The sequence below is a fragment of the Nannospalax galili genome, unplaced genomic scaffold (genome assembly GCF_000622305.1).
Source record: "Nannospalax galili isolate Female #2095 unplaced genomic scaffold, S.galili_v1.0 scaffold1022, whole genome shotgun sequence".
Lineage (NCBI taxonomy): Eukaryota > Metazoa > Chordata > Mammalia > Rodentia > Spalacidae > Nannospalax > Nannospalax galili.
Genome location: NW_008348201.1, coordinates 1,086,281 through 1,099,813, shown reverse-complemented (window position 1 = coordinate 1,099,813; position 13,533 = coordinate 1,086,281). Strand labels below are relative to the sequence as shown.

Here is a 13,533-nt window from a genome sequence, read left to right as displayed (position 1 = left end):
TCTGGTCCCTTCCTGATGTCAGAAACCCAGGTTCCCACTCACTGTCCTGGGCCACACAGGGTACCAGGGCCTCTCTTTCTTTCATCTGGCTCTTTTATCCCAGCTTACCTCTTCTAAGGCCTAGTTCCTCATATTTCATGATGGGAAAACAAAATTCTGTAGACAAATTTGAGGGTTGGTAGTACACCAATGTGGGATAATTTCCAAATTATGTTTACATTTTACGTGGAATTCTGTTACTTAAACTGAAAAGAAGGAGTAAGGGGAGACTGCAGACCATGGGGTGAAGTCACTGTTGCCTGAGAGAAAGCATTCCTTTGCCTCTCAAACTATCTAGATGGAGATGTGCAGCAGGGCTAGCTGGGATGAGATGGTGAAAAGGTTATTCTACACCAGGAAAGAAAGCTGGGCATTGTGGACTAAGCATGAGGCCCAGAACCTCCTTTTCAATGACAAAGCTCCCACAAAGAACAAAACATACCTGGTTTCGAGATGGCAGCTAGTCGCTGTGTCAACTTTTTCTGAAGGGAGGTAGACAGACTATCATTTGGGTTTTCTTTGTATGGAATGAAACAGGGAGCTAATTTGAGGGGTATCTTTCAGACTTAGTCTGCTCACACTTGGACTAATTCACTCATGACTTTACAGCTGGGTTGGCCTAAAGGAGGGTTCTTAGCCAGGAATGGGAAGGAAACAAGAGAAGCCCAGGGAAAGAAAGGGAAACTGGTCAAAGTTGATAGGAGTTGTAGGAGGGGCCCATATGTCATCGAAGTGGCAGCCAGGAATGAAGAGAAAACGGATGTGGAAAATCCAGGTGCAATGGGACCTGGGACAGGCTCTGGCAGCCGCGGTGACAATCAACTGCTAACCCCGCAGCAGTGGGGCCTCTCCAGGCAAAGATCCGGACAGCAGCCTGAGGAGGGGGGTGCCGTGCAAAGGGACAGCAGAGGCTACATCAAAGCCTGGGGCACAGACTGTGTGTGGTGTTCTTGCTAGAGCTGAGTCCCTGCATCCTGCCACCGATGTTAGCCATTAGCCACACAGCTGAACAACTGGCTGACCTACGGAGAGCCTTTTGGTGACTTTGGGTCTCCTCACCAGCCAGGTTTGACAGCTCTTTCCTGATTGGTCCTATACTGTGCTTTGTTTGCATGCACACATACCCAGGCAATCAGAACCCACCTGGTTGTATATAACAAGGTACATGCGGGCTTTTCCCAAATGCAGCCCCCAGCTAGCTTGGCAACGGGTGCTCAGCAGGCTCCCTGCCCAGGTGGTGCTGGGAGTGAGGGCACTCTACATACTCTGCTCTCTTCAGAGGAAGAAGCCCGAAGACTCACCAACAGCTCCTGGCCAGAGTCTGTTTCTCAGCCTGTCCCCAACTCTTGCTGGGAGCTTAGCTTCTAGCTGGTCCTCAGAGAAGCTGCTGGTGAGACCTGCAGGAGACCTACGGCAGGCACCGGAACTTGCTTAGTTCCCAGTACGCTTACTCTTGCTTCAAGATCATCAGTGCTGCCTTAGCATCCAGGACCTGCTACTTGTGTTGCAAGCAGGGGCTTTCTCCAGCTACTGAGACACCCACTGCCCCGGCGGTTCTCGTGGGTGACCTGCTCCCTGCGGACTTGCTCTGCACGGGACTACTCCAGGTCGGTATCCTGAGACCTTCTGGGAGTTTGGAGCTGTAACATTTGCTGGCAGTCTCGGCTGGTACCAGTAAGTCTTGGCTGGCATTCTGCTGCCCATGGAGGGTCTCAGCAGTCCTCTGTCCCTGCTCCAGGTTCTACTCTCCTGTTTACATTGTTATTCCCACAAGGGTGTAAGTTCCCTCCGTTTGCTCACCCCTCGTTGTCTGCCCACTCCATTCTCGAAGGGAGGGCAAGACAAGAGTCCAGGGCCAGAGAATTAAATGTCCACCTCGAAAAGATGCACATTTTGTTTTGAAAGATATGCTTACTTCCTTGGCTATAAACTTACCTTGAAAATGTTTTAGAGTTGAAGACAATATTACTTATAATGAAAATAATTTGGGGGCTGGAGAGATGGCTCAGTAGTTAAGACACTGGCTGCCCTTGCAGAGGATGTGGGTTCAATTTCCAGCACCAACATGGCAGCTCACAACCCTCCTAACCAGTGCCCTCGTCTAACCTCCACTGGCATTGCACCACATGGGTCCACTTACATACATGCAAGCAATACACTCATACACATAAAATAAAAAGTAATAAACAAAATATAAAATAAAATAATTCTTGAGAGCCCCCAAGATAAGACTTAAAAAAATAGTTAAAGTCACTGTTCTGTTCAAATTCTGGTAAACTTAAAAACTTCACAGCACAGGCAGCATCCTAGGGACTTTGTGTGGGAGCCATTCTTCAGAATCCCTGGTATCAGCTGCACTGGCCCCCTGGTGACTGGCCAGGCAGCCCTGCTGGGGTTTCATAACCTTGCTCTTTCTTGGCCTTCGTGTTTTCCCTCTTGCAGTGACACATTTAGCTGTTCTGACTCCAGAGCAGGTATGGATGGCCTCTTATTTCCCAGCAAGCCTTGCAGATCTTCCCTGCGTCTCATCTCCATCTATATCTTTAAAGTCAGACTGAGGAGAGAGAGCAGGACTATGCTGTTCCTCCATAGCTATTGTTGCTCTTGGCAGGGGACCACCAGGAAGCTAGCTATGTGCTACTTAAGCTTAAATACTACAGCTCACTCTACCCAAGAGCAGTTTAAACACAAAAGCTGAAGTAGATTATGCTCCTTTACGAGGTGACTCATCCCGAGTGATAAATATAGTGTGTCTCCCACACACAGAAACAGATGTGGCAGGCATGTCGCCTATAGACGGTGCTTTGAGAAAGCTTCAGAACAGCAGAGATATTTAAGCTTCCTAAAATAATGTTTAACATTTCCAGAGTGCTTGGTATTTGGTATGGGGGTGGCAATATCATTCCCCCTAAATGATATGAGGCTCAGTCAGAAGTGTCCACCAAGCATATGACCAGAAACAACTTCCATGGGCTGTGCCTGAAGCTGGCAGCTTCTCTCTGTGGCACCAAAGACATGTGTACCCAGGACTTCTCTCCAGGCTTCCAAGTTGGCAAGATGTATCAGGTGATTCGTAAGACCACTTTCTGTCATCAGATGAATGAAGACAGTGTAACAAATGCCCCACACAAAATTTGCCCATGAGGTTCTACCCCATTCACAGACTCTCAAGAATAGAAACAAATAGAAACTTGTGTGCTATCATTTTGTCTATTTAAAACTAAGCCCATCCAGTAGTCAACACACTTCTGAATACCTCAGCTTAGTTGGACACTTTAGGGTGTTTTCACAGAAGCTGAATTCTCCCCCACAATTCCCCGATTCTAGATTAGCTCCATAGCTAAGCCATGAGTGAACATTCCCCACATCTAACTCTAGGCCAGGATCCCACATTTCAAAGTGAAACACACCCATCTGGACAAGCATATTCTGTTCTCAGAGGTCAGCTTTTCCCAGGAGCACCAGGAGACAGTTTTCCTTGAGCAAAGGCAGCTCAGAGCAGTGGTTTCTCTGCTTACAGACCTACCAGAATTCTGCTGCCAGGACCCACAGCCCCATGTGCACCACATGCGCCATGAAACTCTGCCAGGCTTTTTAACAGCCAAGCCTAAACCAAGAAGCAAAGGTGCCTTGTAAATTTCCACTTCAAAAGCTGCGAAGAGGTTTGCAGTCACGCCTGTACTCAGCAGTAGCTGTTGCCTGCATCACACTTTCATTTGTGGTCCCAATAGAGGTACATTAATTTATTTGTAAATTATATATGATAAACAAAGCCCAGAACATTTAAAACAATGGAATAATGATGAACTAAGTCTATTTAAAGTTTTACTAATCATGGTGGCTTTGTACATTGAATAATATTTCAAGGAAAATATGTTAGGACAAGGATCAGTGTCAACTAAAGTACGGATAAATTTTAAATGGCTTTCATGACAGTGATTTTTAGTAATTTTGCGGATTATTACTGAGCTAGCATTTTCTTTATCTGGTCTAAGAACTACCCTAACTTGGAAATGTGTTTTCAGGCCAACCACGTTCCTATAGTTCCCAAATGTCTGCCCAGTTCATATTATCTTCAATTTAAGTTTGCTTTGGAAGACTGCTTTAAGTGGAGTTTAGTAAAAGATGTATGATCAAGCATTCAGCTTGCTTAGTCATGAATATATTACAATAAATACAAAGTGGGGTCTTTTTAAAAAGGGCTTTTCATTTGTTTTCAAATTCGTTCGGGGAGTGCTAGGAATCAAACTTAGACCACAGACTTGTGAGGCAAGTGTTCTACCGAAGAGCCATACCCTCAGCACATAGCAACATCCTAAAGTAAAGGTTCAAGTGAATTCACCACAATTAGGGATACTTTCCAGCTCCCCCAATCCCTGGGCACTCTGCCATGCACCATATGGATGTAGTAAGTAGCCATCTGACATGGGTGAGTCATGAGGGAGCCAGTCTCATTCCATACCATAAATTAGGAGTGCTTCAACACTGACAGAATATTGTCCAGCCGTAGAGAGGGAGAAAATGTCTGCCACAGACACATCAGCAAGACTGGTATAAGGAATTCATACATATCCGGGCAGGGAAGATAACTCAGGGGTAGGGCCCTTGCCAATATGCAAAAAGTTCAGCATTTATTAGTGAGGGAAAGAAAAGGAAAAAAGAATTCTTACAAATCAACAAGGAAAGAAAAAGAACCCAACAAAAACAACAGTCAAAATACAGGAACAAGAAAAAGTTGTTAAACATTTGAAAAATGCTAGAAGTCATTAGTTATGAGGGAAGTAGAAATTAAAAGCACAACATGGTTTTAGTATACATAAAATAGAACTTATTAAAAATTGACTATATCGTGTGTCAGTGAGGATGTGAAGTATCCTCATTAGAACTGGAGAGATGGCTCAGTGGTTAAGCACATACTATGCTTTCAGAGTTAGGGCCCCTTCTGGCCTCCATGGGCACCCGCACTCAAGTACACACACACACACACACACACACACACACACACACACACCTCCTACAGCTTAAGAATTCCCCTCTTAGGTATTCATCCAAAGGAAATGCTGGTAGGTAAGACTTTTGATAGAAGCGTTGTTTATGAGAGCCAAAATTTGGCAACAACAAAATAATCTAAACATGACAATAATTGATTGGGCTAATTCTGTTTATTCATACAGCAGAGCAATAGACAATGTGGAAAATGAATGAACTTCCACTACATGCAATGACGGAGATCATCTTATAACCATGCCAATGAGTTGACAACTGCCAGATGCAAGAAAATATACATAAGAGATTCAAAGTACATGCATCAAATTTTTTAAGAAGGCAACACTAGTAAACGGCAACTAAGGTAATGATCTCTACTGAGTTGTAGGTGTGTGGGATCTCTGGGAGCAGAGATATGTTCTTGATTTGTTAATTTTGTAGGTGTATTGCCTTTGTGGAAATCAATCTGAGAACCTGTCATTTGTACACTTTTCAGAATATACGTCACATATATCACAAATCAAAATGAAGTTTAACTCACGTTCTTAATTTTTTAGGTAATAAGGAAAGTTTAAATTTCTTCTTTTCATACCTGCTGGATGAATTGGCGATGAGACACCACTCGTCCCAGGTGATAAAATGGTGAGTGGAACAGACTTCCTTCCGCCAGCAGTTCCAGAGAGTGTAAAAATTCTAGTCTAGAGGCAAATAAATGCAGCTCCAGGGAACATAAGACCATATTCTCATACAGCTCAGCTGTTGCTGCTTCTCAGAGAATGCAGTCAAGACCGCACTGGTCACCTTAGGAACTGGCTAAAGGGAAAGAAAAGACATGTCTGTCCTCTCAGCCTGACCTTTCTCCAGTGTCAGAACTATGTGATCAGAAGTACTGACATCTTAATTAAATATTGTTTTTATCCAACTAAGACCAACCAACCACACAGTTTTTCTCAGTGGGCACAAAATAAGCATTGCATTGCATATAAACCACTGCTTCCTTCTTGGCAGACCTCCTGTAATAACTGAAATTCTTTAAATGCCTCAAAAAGAAAGAAAAAAAAAGACCTTCCCATTCCTTTCTGCTCTTTTAATCACTAAGCAAAAATTTTGTATTACTCTCTGACCCTTGTTGATACTGTCATTAGTGAATCTATATTAATATTTATTGAGTTTTTGTTTTGTCCCAGGCATTCTGCCAGCCCTTGATAATATAATCATTGTGGGACCCTGAGACCCTCTTCATTCACCTGCTACCCCCCAATCCCTCCAGACCCCCACTAATTGCTCTTTTAGCTTCCGTAAAATGCTTGGTTGCTGCTTTAGGCATGCCTAGACATGCCCTGGCATGCCCTGACCCCCACCTACTACCCCCCACTCCAGGAAACTATAGATTAAGCAAGCCCAGGCATGAAAACTGCCCTATAAGGTAAAAACGGAGACTCCTGGCCCCACAGATAACAGTCAGCACATTCCACAGCCCTGAGAATAGCACCCACCAATAAGGAACCTCCAGGGCTGCATCCTATACATCCAATCAGTTTTAAAATTATGTTGGCGCACGCGGGCTCCTTGAACCAACCAAAATGTAACTTTGGTATCCCCCTCCTCTCTTTATCTAAAACCTATAAAATTCTCCACCCTCCCTTACTCCGGGCTCTCAGCACGGATCCGTTGCGTTGGTGAGGTCTGAGAGCCCAAGCTTAAGCCCGAATAAACCATAAACCTTGCTTTTGCATTTTGGTGTGTTGGGTCCTCGGTGGTCTTCTTGGGGTCCTATGCATGAGGTACAACAATCATGAGTTAAAAATATAAATATAGCCCTTATTCCTGAATTCTGTCTGTTGTTGCAGTTTTATGTGTTGCGTAATTTTACATAAGCTTCTTTATAAAACAACTATTTAGCCTATCAGAAATCATTTTCTGAGGATAGTGAATGAATTTTCTTTCCTCTTTCTGCAATTGTTCATCAAATTGGTTAAGTTTATCGAATGTCAGAACAAAAAAATAGTCCTTAGGGTTGTGATGATAAATGGTAAAGCCAACAAAAAGACCTTTCTCATCTGTTACCAAATACCTTTAATGACTCAGGTGTAAATAAATGAAATAGAACTCAATTTTTCTTAAATACACACAAATTTACATAATAACAGAAACACCTAGGTAAAAATGCATTTTCATTTTTAATGAAACAAAAACATTTGTTCAGAAGATGAACTTAATCCCCAGCAAGCTTTTCAGCTAGTACCCTTCCTGTTCCTCAACACTGAATGACAATTTTGGTCTTTGAAGACAAGCGTCATTTAGCAACAAGTTTGTTTACCTGACCACCTTAGTGCCTCTACCTAACACTCCATTTCTTTCTCTAAAAGCAAATTCTAGTTTAATGTATTTATAAATTGTAAATACAACCAAATTAGAAAATCCTAACCATTAGTTACCAAGTTTTATACACCCATCCAGACATCTCTTTTTAAAAATGGCTGAATTACAGCTGAAACATAAAACCACACCTGTAGATTCCACTGCAGCAGTGATTTAAAATGATTTGATACTGTTCCTGCTTTAATCGCAGTGCAGTTACTGCTGTTAGAAAATTATGCAATGAGTTAAGAAGACAGCTAAGCACTGAGGAGTTTTCCAGAAAAGACTACACAACACTGAAGCAACAATAAGCCTGGAGTTTCTTTCTTGCTCACTATGATCCAACTGCCAAATAAATCAGAGATGACAATAATTACACTCATTCATTAACACCCCCCCACACATTTGCTGTGTGCCTATCATGTGCCAGACACCATCAGGGTGTGGGTCTACCAAGTGGATTAAATGGAATGCTGTCTTAGTCCTTAAAGAGCTCACAGTCTGGTGAGGGAGACAGACACGTAAACTAATAATTACAATGCCATTTGAGAAGAGCCTAAGGTAGAGGAATGCACCTTTCATTCATTCGCAGAGATACCAGCAGGGTTGAAGGCAGGAGTAATCCTGCTGATGTGGGGTGTGCGGTGGGCAGGAGGGAAAGTCAAAGGAAGCTTCAAAGTAGATTGGAGTTTGAGGTTAAATCGAAGAGCTTGAGAAATATTGAATTTAATCATTAGGATATTTGAAAAACAGACTCAAAGTGATACAATGTACATATTTGTAGGAAACATTTCTTCTGTTCTAGCTCCACATGAGACTGTCCAAAACACTGTAACAGTTTCCTGTCTCTCACCAAACAGCATGCATAAGCTTCCGTTCTTACAGCAGTCATAGTGGAAAACAGACTTCCAGGAGAAGAAAGTTGTAAACATGAGCCTAAGGGTCAAGCTGCTGACCTCATGCTAACATCTAATTTATTCATCTAACCTTGTGCCTCTCCAAGCTGCTCAGGATCTAGAAATCTTTTAACACAAAAGGCAACAACCGAAGTTTTCACATTGTTTATTACTATTGCCACCAGCCAAAGATTCTCATCACTTTTTTCTCTTCCTGTTAAAAAGATAATATAAAACTTCTCTCTAGCTACTCCCAACCCACCATCATCTTAAAAAGACAACATTTATTCATGTACCAAAAACGCACCACCGAGACAGCTATAGTTAATCAGTGTTTAACAGTTCATGCTAAAAGAAAATGTTCGGTGCACTTACATACATGCAGGCAGTACACTCATACACATAAAATAAAAATAATAAAATATGTAAAAAAAGGAAAAGGTAATCCCTCGGGAGTAAAGATATGAACAGTGAATCCCTTATCAATTAATTAACTGAAATGAAAGCTCTAGGCAGATTCATCACTCCAATGCTCTCTCCAAGCTCACTGAGCCCTATTCCCAATCTAACCTGAACAAAAGACACTGGACTGAATTACATTTTTATGTCATTGTAATTAAATCTAGGGCATGACTATAAAGCTTTCAGATCATATATGGTCAAAATGAAAATATTGAAAACAGGCCCCCTAACAACCAGCGGTGTGTTAGACCAAGAGAAAGGTAGGGGCAGAGGGTGGGGGTGTTACCAGTTCTATGAAGCAGGTGAAGCCTTGTTATAATTAAGCTTGTTAAAGTCCCAATTTCCCTTCAATAAAACAGCATGAGGCTCCAGCTGGTGGCCAGCTGCTCCCCAGACCTTAACCACACCAAAAAAAAAGAAAGAAAAGTTTAAAGCCTGACATAATCATGTAAGGCCATATAGGTTCACCTGGGTATGTAAATGAAGTAATGCCCAATACTGAATTATCTGAATAACCAAAAACTGATTTCATCAATCAACGAATATACCTTGATCACTTTCTAAATCTCGTGCTCTACCCAGATGCACCGATATGCAAAGAACATATGGCACGGGTTTATACAGCTCATCCGTGGAAAGCTTGGATGCAGTTCAAGGCAGATAACCTTTAAGAAGCTTTATTTCTTTGGATCGAGCAATTCCTCTCAGAATATGCCCGATTTCTCAAAGTTGCATGTGAAGACAGAGAACCTGAACAGAGAATCATGAGAAGACATTATAAAATTTATGGATTTTTCCATTAACTTTTTTTCTAAAAACCGTCAAGGGAATTGATTTTAGCAAGGTTCTAAGACTGCAATATATTTCAACCAAGAACTCAACCTTTTTGCATAGTGGAGACTTCTATAAATTTGTATTTTGACCTATGATTTGGCACTCTAGAGATAGCAAATGGTTCATAGAAGTTTTCGACAAATCCTGATAGATGAGTTAAAGATAGAATTGACTGGGATCCGAGGCTGGAAAGTAGGTTCTAGGCAAAAACAGAACCAGAAAGGAAGCTGCATGGAGTCTTTGACGTGTTCTTTCTCACACTGGAAGTGACGTCTCATCTGTGTTCGTCTCACAAGGCCATAGACTCACTAGAGAGGTTTATATTTCTAAACATAGGGCATACATACCTTTAAGTCAAATCTACTCTATTTTGCTAAGTGTTTAAGGAAGTAATAAAAGAGACTTGGAAACTGGTAAGAGAAGGGGCAAGTTTCAATAAGGTAGAATCCTTCCTTCATTACCCTCTGAGTCAGTCAAGGAAAGGATAGATATTGAGTACCTATTCTGAACCAGACACTGGGAATAAAATGGATGTAGGTCTGCTGGCTTTACATAGCTTACAAATCAGTGGGGGAGACGATTACCACACATTATGTGTGACAAGATAAAGATGAGAGCACAGAAGGCACGGCAGGGGGAGGAGGGGGGATGTGTGCTTCAGAGGGCTGATGGGCTGGTGCCTGGGAGAGGACGAGGACTGGCTAGTGCAGATTTCTGGAAGACATTATTCACATGATAAAAATTGCCTAGGAGTTAACACAGCCAGGAAGCAGAATCTTAAAGGCGGAAGCAGATGCAGAAACTGAATCTCAGAATCCAGGGAGACTGGCAAAGCTGAGGACCAGAAAGATGTTCAGTATGGGTAACGATTGCAAAATGAAGCTGGTAAGATTCCGGACTTGAGAGGGAAAGAACAGCTGGATCGTGAAGAGACTTGCAAGCTTGGGAGCAATTTATCTTACGAATCCTATGACCTAAACTTGAGACTCACTAGCTAGTGGTAAGACACCCGAATGTGCCTGCCTGCCCGCACTTCCTGACTGATGAAACTAGTCCTGTTCCAAGTATTCATAGCACTGTTGTAGGGAGAAGAGATGAGGAGGAGGGGTGTGTAGACTAAACTATATTATAAATTTACAGGCATGGTAGCAATAAGTCAAGCAGAGTTCATTTTAGAGAAGGAAAAGAAAGGGCAGACACGAAGCTTGATTTAGTGATGTCTTGGAGTATAAAAATGAAATTTATTTTAATTTTTTTTTTTTTGGTCTTTTTTGAAACAGGGTCTTTCTGTAGCCCCAACTGTCCTGGAACTCACTATGTAGACCAGGCTGGCCTTGAACTCACAGAGATCCGCCTGCCTCTGCCTCCCAAGTGCTGGGATTAAAGGCATGTGCCACCACGCCCAGCCAAAATGGAATTGATTTTAAGTGAGCTAACCCTTGCCCTTATTTGCAACAGCCACGTGTTTATCTGTTCATCTCCTGCAAATCTTGCAAATCTCTTCTTGTTACAAGTAGCCAATCCTTGGACCATACTCTTCTTTGGGGAACACCGGCCCATCATCACCCACCTCTTTTTATTTCCCCGGTAAGATTTCCTTTACCTATGTGTGGCCATGGTAGCTGGTCCTGGGGGAAGAGGAAAAGAGGTTTCCTGACAACCTGTACAAGGACAGGAAAACTTGCTGCAGTCTGTTTTCACTGAAAATTTAATCGGATCTCAGTTTTCATTCACCTAATAAGGGTTAAAATTTTCCAAAGCATTTGAGAAGACATTAATTTGTTACTTTATGTCTTATTCTAACAGAACTGGCACAAGTTCTCACAAGGGAGCATGACAATAACATCCATATAAAGAAATGTGTTAAAGAATTTAAAATAAATCTGTGTATGTAAACGCCCTGAAAATAGCTACAGACTCTAGAAGATGTCCCAACCATCCTCTCCTGCTTTCTACACACAGCAGCTAAGTTCCTCGAGGCAGCCCATCTGGCCTCCGCGAACTGCTGACATCAAGACCTTTTGCACGAAGTGGGTGGTTTTGACCTTGGAGAGTACAAGTACATTTTTATAATGTGCTCATAATAGAATAAAAATGTATTATCTTTTCTTCAATGATTCAATTTAAGTATTTTTTTTAATCAGTAAGTTGGAGGCAGATCTAGGACTTACCTTAATTTCATTAAGTCTGTCAAGTTACATATTCTATTTTTTAAACTTTTATTTAATTTAAAAAGTATAAAGCTACAAAGAGATGTAATCCCTGTCCTCAATTAGCTTAAAATCAGATCTTCCAACTCTTCTACAACAGGCTCTTGGAAGCTGCTTTTGCTAAAAGTCATTGACTCCTCACTGAGGCCCACAGCGTAAGTAAATGGAAAAAGGCCTGCCCCCCACCATCATTTTGCATCTGTGCCCTTTACTGTGGCTTACTGGCTTACCTCTGCACACAGGCCTCCTACTCATCTGAGGAGTGTCCTTCTAGAAACTAGTGAGACCTAAACTATCTCATTCCCTTTCAGGACTGCAAGAACAAAGATAAGATTAATTAAAGCATCTCACCATCAGCTTCCTACAGTGTCCTAAACATTCAGTCACCTTGGATTCCAGCAACAGTAGCATCCTGTACACACACCCTACCCCCACATGATGGCAACTGTCTGTGATGGTGAGGCTGCACCATGAGCAGAAGCCGTCGCCTGAGAACAGCACCTTAAGCTTTCACCTTAAGCAGCAAGGCCATCTTTGGACCACCTTGCAGAAGCAGGACCGACTGATCAAACAGACCAGGCTTTGACCAAGCTGCTTAATTATGCATAACTCTTGCCCAATCCCAGTTCTTCCTCTATTCAAACGTAAAACTCATGTCAGTACCTCAAAGATGGGTTGGGGGGTGTCACTGGACCCCATTATCTATTTCTCTTCTCAATGAACATTTACTAACTCTTCCATCTCAGCTTTTCAGCATGTCTCATCTTTCTAGTTGGTACATTGAGATGGCGCTGAATGTAGCCCTTCGGAGCTGCTGGAGCCCAGGCTTTTCCCTAAAACACCTGCTACCTAATGAAGGAGCAGAATGTTGTATATCCAACAGTAATGGATGCAGCAATGACAGTCATATGCAACCCAAATTATGAAAAAAAAATTGGGAAGCCCCCCAAGATGTCATAGAAGCCAAGTTGGAAGGCACACTAAACAAGGAATAAGTGTCAACCAGATGAGAACAGAGAATAAGCTTGAAGGAGTATGTCAAAGAGGGAAGGAGGCTTTAAGAAGTCAGCACAGGTTGTTACATCAGCTCAGAATAAGAAAAACAAAAGCAATATATCTGTGCCTAACAAAAGAGCTTATCATAGCATCTAAGGCTGGTCTGGGAAGTCTCTCTCCAAGAAGTTGGAAAGGAGAGAGGAAATTGCAGCCAAGTCTAGAAGTAGCATGCCAGCTGCCACCATTCCATCAGTGGTGGTGCCCAGATCAGAAGTGAATGCAAAAACCCTAGGAAACGTAATGCAGGGAGGTGAGGGAACATGATGCCAGTAACAGCAGCAGTCTAGGCACTAGGGAAGATTGGACCAGTACCAAAAAGAAAGAGGAAAGGGTTAGAGAATAAAAACAATGCGAGGAGGTAGGGCAAATAGGGGAAACAGTGAAATGACTATGGAGTCACTGTCCCCGCCCCCTCCTCTTCTGTACAGTGACCCTATATAGATCTAGACTTTCCTTCCATGTTTTTTTCTTATTCTCTATTTCAGTCTCTCAAGATGTATTTCCCACAGGGCCGGAGAGATGGCTCAGTGGTTAAGAGCACTGGTTACTCTTGCAGAGGACCCAGGTTCAGTTCCAGCACCCAATGGGGTGGCTAACAACCGTCCATAACTCCAGTTATGGGGGATCTGATGCCTTCTTCTGACCTCCTCAGGCATTTCACGACATGGGTACACTTATATACATGTACA

General features: G+C 42.5%; 1 long non-coding RNA gene across 1 annotated transcript; it reads left to right on the top strand.

Moving 5' to 3' along the window:
- Window positions 1-3,571: 3,571 nt before the first annotated feature.
- Window positions 3,572-5,667, top strand: LOC115072344. Its single transcript, XR_003851390.1, has 3 exons — window positions 3,572-3,772; window positions 5,214-5,389; window positions 5,583-5,667. It is a non-coding gene; the product is annotated as an uncharacterized LOC115072344 (long non-coding RNA).
- Window positions 5,668-13,533: the final 7,866 nt, after the last annotated feature.